This window comes from Cryptotermes secundus, unplaced genomic scaffold, assembly GCF_002891405.2.
Source record: "Cryptotermes secundus unplaced genomic scaffold, Csec_1.0 scaffold526, whole genome shotgun sequence".
Taxonomy (NCBI): Eukaryota; Metazoa; Arthropoda; class Insecta; order Blattodea; family Kalotermitidae; genus Cryptotermes; species Cryptotermes secundus.
In genome coordinates, this window is record NW_019721013.1 from 45,319 (window position 1) to 51,318 (window position 6,000).

Consider the following 6,000-nt stretch of genomic DNA (forward strand, 5'->3'; position numbering starts at 1 on the left):
GTTACCCACTGGACAGGAACGAGGATGGGTCGCAAAGTCCGTCTCGACGTTTTCTCCAAAACAAAAATATCCCGCCTTGCCGACAATCGAGCGCCAATTCCTTGTGCGGGAATTCCCCATATTCTTCTGCTTGACGGAAGTCAGAACGTATCCGGAAGACCCCACGACCGGTCATCTCGGTTTGCCTCTTGTCTTCAAGAGAATGCTGAGTTGTGTCCCAGCCCCAAGTTGCTGCTCCGTGCTTCTCCTGCAGACCTCCCGACTCAAATTCATCAGATTTGCGCCCCGTTACTACCAGAGCCGCCAAATAATTTTATTTTGCAATAACATCTGTTCAGGAAATGAAAATCCCGCGACCCCTGTCTCAACTCACTGCTCCTAACCATCTTAATGTTTACATTTCCACGCTGCCCTTATCAGGACAAACGGGCAACACCTGGGAACCTTCTCACATAACGAAACTCCTCCTTACTCTAGCAATAATCCTCACTTTTGCACGACCTCTCGCTTCCAATTTTTTTTTTAATTCGCTTAGTGAGGGGTGGAGTCCATATGGGTCCACTCGGCAAGGCGGCCACTGATTGGCCTGTTGTACCTGCCCCGGGTGATTATGATGATGGAGATGAGCCCCAGATGATAGGTGAGGGTGATTGTGGAGCAACTGGTGGAATGAAGATTGGCGGGGAAACCGAAGTACTTTTAGAAAACCCGCCCTGGCGCCACTTTGTCCACCACAAATCCCACTTGACCAGACACGGGATCGAACCCGGGCCGCCGCGGTGCGAAGCCAGCGAATAACCGCTTGAGCTATGGCGCAGCCTACTCATTTCCACTTACTCTACCGCTACACTTTCTATCTCTCTCTCTCGCATTGAGGTTACCTCAACAGTGGACAGACTGGGCAACATTTCGGAGGAACACCGGAGGCAACATGTTGGTATGTTCGCTGTCCACATCTGCAAACAGAGGGACGTGTCTTACGCGACCACGAGCCGGACACATACTAGTCTCCGGTTCCGCTTGCATTCGGGGTGAATTCCTAATGCTGAATAAGTGAAAGTAGATGTCATTCCCAACTAAAAACACTGGAAGGTGCGCGGTTCTGTCTCCCTGACGAAGTACACTGAACCAGGATAAAGAAAAAGACGCTTCATATCCTTTTAACTGGGAATGTACATAAAAATGTAGTTCCTACCTCACAGGAAACACATAAATACACTGTGTTGGAAGAAGGCAGAGTTTCTGGATGTTAAAGCTACTGGTACATACAGTTAGCATTGTGGTTTCAAAGATTATGGGATTAATCACAGAAACGACTGTGAGGAAGCATCAAGACCTAAAAGCGTACCTCAAGTTTTAAATTTCTGAAAGGGCAGTAACAAATCAGAACTAAACTCACGAAGAAACTAAGGGCAGATCAATTCTGCGGTTGAAGAAAGCAGTCTTCTGGGATTTGGCACCGTGTATATGTGGTGTTAACCGACGTTTCGGAGGAACGTATTGCGGATTTCTTATATTTTTTCTTCTACCCTGAAGATGGAGGCGATACGTTCCTCCGAAACGTCGGTTAACACCACATATACACGGTGCCAAATCCCAGAAGACTGCTTTCTTCATAGTCACCGCCGTGAAAGCCTCAAACCTTACAATTCTGCGGTTGTTCGTTCTGTTCAGTTCTTCAGGCAGGCTTGCCTTCCCACCACCTGCCTGCACAACGCTAACTAACGATTCAAAGCTAAAATGAGAACTAGGTGCTGCGGAGAATATTTCGACCTAAGGGTCAGGAGGAAAAGGAGACAATTACACAATGAGAAATTCATGATTTCCACTCTTTATAAAATAGTGTATTATAAGTGCCAATAATCTAAGAGCACCAGATAGGCGGGATACGTAGCACGCATGAAAGAGATAAGAAATGTGAACAAAATTTTAATCCGAAAGCATACGTGGAGGGCACCACTTCCGGAACACGAGGCATTGATGGAGAATATTCAAACAGACCCTAAAAAAAAGGTGAGGGAGTGGACTAGATTACACTGTCCTAGGATAGGGACCTGTATAGAGGAATAAATGACTTTAAGAGGGGTTACCAGCCTAGCAGGAACTTTGTGAAGGATGAGAATGGTGATCTGCTTGCAGATTCCCACAACATTTTGAATAGATGGAGGAACTACTTCTCTCAGTTATTGAATGTACATAGGGTCAGTGCTGTTAGGCAGACAGAAATCCATACAGCTGAGCCGTTAGTACCTGGTCCTAGCCCTTTTGAGGTTGAAAGTGCTATTGCAAAATTGAAAAGGTATAAATCGCCAGGTAGTGATCAAATTCTGGCAGAACTTATTCATGCAGGAGGTGAAATATTACGTTCTAAGATCCATAAGCCCTTGCGACGAGCTGGTCACCCGTCCAAGGAGACCTACCGAATATGTAAGATCTGGAAAAACCGAAGTGAACGGAGAAGTTCGTGGAAGTAGGCCTAGGCCCACTGGGGCTGTAGTGCCAAGAAAAAAAAAAGATCCATAAGCAAATTAATTCTATTTGGAATATGGAAACGATACCTGATCACTATAAGGAGTCTATTATTGTACCAGTTCACAAGAAGGATGATAAAACTGACTGTAGTAATTATCGTGGGATATCACTTCTATCAACTTCATACAAAATTGTATCCAATATTCTTCTCTCAAGGTTAAGTCCATACACAGATGAAATTATTGGGGATCACCAGTGTGGGTTTCGACTAACAGATCAAATACAGATCAGATCTTTTGCATTCGTCAGATATTGGAGTATGGGAGTACGATGAGACAGTACATCAGCTATCCATAGACTTCAAGAGAGCCTATGATTCAGTTAGGAGGCAAGTATTGTACAATATTCTGATAGAGTTTGGGATACCCATAAACTAGTTGGGTTGATTAAAATGTGTTTAAATGAATCGTATAGTAAAGTCCGTTTAGGTAAACATTTGTCTGATAATTTTCGTATCTAGAATGATCTAAAACATGATGCTTTATCGCCACTCCTTTTCAACTTTGCTTTAGAATATGCCATTAGGAAGGTCCAGGGAAACCAGGTGGGACTGAAATTAAATGGGACACATCAGCTGTTGGTCTGCGCCGATGATGTGAATCTACTGGGTGATAATGTAGATACCATAAAGAAAAACACACGGACTTTAATTGACGCTAGTAGGGAGGTTGGCCTAGAAGTAAACACAGAGAAAACTAAGTACATGTTGCTGTCTCGTCACCAAAATGGAGGGCAAAATCATGACATAAAGATAGGTAACAAATGTTTTGAAAATGGGGCACAGTTAAGATATTTGGGAACGACGATAACAAATCAAAACCTGATTCAAAAGGAAATTACGATGAGATTGAACTCGGGTAATGCTTGTTACCATTCAGAACATAACACTTTTTTTTTCTTTTCGTCTGCTGTCTAAAGACATAAAAATTAGAACATATGAAACTATAATTTTGCATGTAGTTCTGTAATGGTGTGAAACTTGGTCTCTGACATTAAGGGAGGAACATAGACTGAGGGTGTTTGAGAACAGGGTGTTGAGGAGAATACGTGGGCTGAAGAGAGATGAGGTGACAGGAGGTTGGAGAAAACTGCATAATGAGGAGCTTCATAACTTGTACTCTTCTCCAAGTGTAATTAGAATGAACAAGTCAAGAAGGATGAGATGGACAGGGTATGTAGCACGAATGGGGGAGAAGAGGAATGCATATAGGATATTGGTGGGAAAGTCAAAAGGAAAGAGTCCACTGAGAAAACCAAGCCGTGGGTGGGTGAACAATATTAAAATGGTTCTTAGAGAGATAGGTTGGCATAGTATGAACTGGACTGATCTGGCTCAGGATGGGGACCATCGGAGGGCCCTTATGAACACTTTAATGAACATGTATTCCATACAAGTGCGGGGGGGGGGATTTAGTAACAAACTAAAGAACTATCAGCTTATCAAGAAGGTCCGTGTTCTCGAAGTTATGAAAACCATAAAGTATGGGTTATTTAAAGATGATCTGGGGTAGCTCAGTCAGTACAGTGACTAGGCTATGGACATGGCCACCTAGGAATCACTTTTTTATTTCCGGCAGTGCAAGATTTTTCTCTTCTCCGCTGCGTCCAGACCAGCTCTCGGACCCACCAAGTCTATCAGGGGTAAAGCGAAGTAGGTGTCAAGCTACTGTCCTCCATCTAGTGCCGAGGTTAAATATGCGTGGAGCCGTACCTCCACTCCCACATAAGCTTAAGTGATTAGGCAGACAGGTGCACTGGCCCTTGCTCCAGGATACCTGCAGCCGGGCCATGCCGCGCGCCGCTGACTCACCACTGTGGCACTTGCGCACTTCTTCGCTCCCGGCCCGCCATTCACGGTTTGAAAGTCGTGTGTTGTTTTCGTTCCTCTACTATCACGCTTTGATTTTATTAGCTGTTCTGTTTCCTGCACAGTATTGCACAATGGAACAGCAGTGTTACGTCACTGCAGTGTAGTGTCTCTGTCCTCTTTGTATTACGTCATCATTTGATCCAAGTTCAACATACAGTATTCTACGTATACACAGCGGCCCCGTTTCTGCCTCTTAACAATTTGACGCCTTACAAAGTTTTGTTATGACCGACGGACAAGCCCCATTTTGGGCCCTGGGCCAGATTTTATTTCTATCAGACAGCTGCGAGTTTGTTGATGTGGGGCGCCATCTCTGACGACAGGACGGATATGTCGTTTACAATTGCTGCTGGCCCTCACCAGCGCATTCTAGTGTCCGAGTCCCGCGGGACTCATGACCATATTTTTTAGTGTCTCAGATTCCAGACTCCCCCAACTAGAAGGCCAGGTTCCAGTATTTATATCCCCCAGGAACAGGGTGGCCCAGTTATAACACCAGGCACCGGTTTCCCTTTTTGTTGCCTCCTACGATTAGAAGGGCTACAGTGGAGGTATTCGAACCCGCATCCACGCGAGTAAGAAGCCTTAAAGTTAATCTAAATAATATACACAAAACCAGTTCGCACCTCACAGGAAACACATTACGCAGAATGCAAACAACCGTCTGGGCCTGTTGGAGGGCTCCTGCTTCTAGGTCTCTCTCAGAACAGTACGACGTGCGGGGAGAATACATTCTACCCAAAATGCGCAGTTCCTATTTTTGAAGAACTTTGTTCGAAACACATTTCACGCCTCCAAATACGCAGCGAGTCGAGGGGCAGGGACGCACACAAGCAGTCTGTGATGTGTACTGTTGGTTATTCTTGTCCGATTTCAAGTAAAATTTATGTGTAGTGATAAAGTTTAGTGAAATTCTCCAATATCAAATTCGCTCAACAGTTCCCGAGTTTTTATAAGCGGAGAGACAACGCGTGAGTTGCAACCTCTCGTTGCGCTAGACGCTGTAAACAGAGGGCATCACTGCAGCCGACGTTGTAAGAGTCTGGTTCAGCTGACCCGCAGCGTTAGTCAGTCATTATGGGCACTGTCTCATGCATGACGCACTGAAGCATTTCGTAGCATTCGTCACCACACCTTGTTAATCCAGCACGGAGGTGACGTCACATCTCTACAATCAGGTTTCCAGTATTATCCAACAGTGACTAACCAGAAAAATTGTACAATCTCTGACATCATCTCAAAGCCCTGGGCTGTAAGACGTTCGCAGTGCATGCACAGCCAGAACTGTGGGAACATCATCATCGGCGAACGTTGTAAATAAAGAGTTCCTATCAGACCCTCCAGTCTACAGACCCCTTACCTGTTACTGTATGAATGTAGGCCTCCTCGGCCCTTGCACCACGACCTACAGTGGTCTATTGTGCTTTAACTGTTACTGTAATTTTCGTTATATTCTGTGAAAAACTTCCATTCCGTCTGGAAACCAGAATAGCTACGGGCTGGAGGGCTCGGGTTCGATTCCCGGTTGGGGCAAGAGAGATTTTTCTCTTCTCCACAGCGTCCAGAACAATTGAGCTCCCCATCCTCCTACGCAATGG

At 45.1% G+C, this 6,000-nt stretch overlaps 1 protein-coding gene across 5 annotated transcripts in view; it reads right to left on the minus strand.

Moving 5' to 3' along the window:
• The window catches only part of LOC111875239 (sterile alpha and TIR motif-containing protein 1), a 194,245-nt gene that overhangs the window by 24,378 nt on the left and 163,867 nt on the right, over positions 1-6,000 (minus strand). The window lies entirely within an intron of this gene.